We start from the raw sequence: 454 nt of genomic DNA, 5'->3' as shown, positions 1-454 counted from the left end.
ATGTTTTTCTCAAATTACGAGCCTGAAGGGGGAGCAGTAGCAGTGGTGAACATGGTGCTGAACAAACGTAGGCTAAAAAATAAAAAAAAAAAAAAATCAATGCCTCATATGTAATGTATGAAAATTGAGTTGCCAGGACATTAATTTCTCAAAACTTTCCTGCTTCAGAGGAGCACTACCTGAAAGCTATGGACTGACAGCTACCTCTCGCTTTTCCCTGCTCTTTTTTCTTAAAGTCAGAATAAGCAAAATTTTCTGTCCTGTCCTGGTCTTAGCTGGGCTATTCCACTTGCTGAAGCATCCAGCCCTTTGTGCTTTGCCGCCTCTTTTGTAATTCAATCTGCTTGGCTCCTGCTCTCTGAAAAACAAAAAACCAGCTCATCAACAACTGATACTCAGTTGCCTCCCTGCACAGGTCTTGGCAGTTTAAACTTGTTCCTACAGCAGTTGTTGA

The 454-nt window shown here is 41.6% G+C and overlaps 1 protein-coding gene across 1 annotated transcript in view; it reads right to left on the bottom strand.

Moving 5' to 3' along the window:
* DOCK10 (dedicator of cytokinesis 10) overlaps positions 1-454 on the bottom strand; it is an 85272-nt gene that overhangs the window by 51041 nt on the left and 33777 nt on the right. The window lies entirely within an intron of this gene.

The sequence above is a fragment of the Buceros rhinoceros genome, unplaced genomic scaffold (assembly GCF_000710305.1).
Source record: "Buceros rhinoceros silvestris isolate BGI_N320 unplaced genomic scaffold, ASM71030v1 scaffold2140, whole genome shotgun sequence".
Classification (NCBI taxonomy): Eukaryota; Metazoa; Chordata; class Aves; order Bucerotiformes; family Bucerotidae; genus Buceros; species Buceros rhinoceros.
The sequence above is the reverse complement of the archived record's forward strand: the minus strand, read 5'-3'. Positions and strand labels throughout refer to the sequence as shown.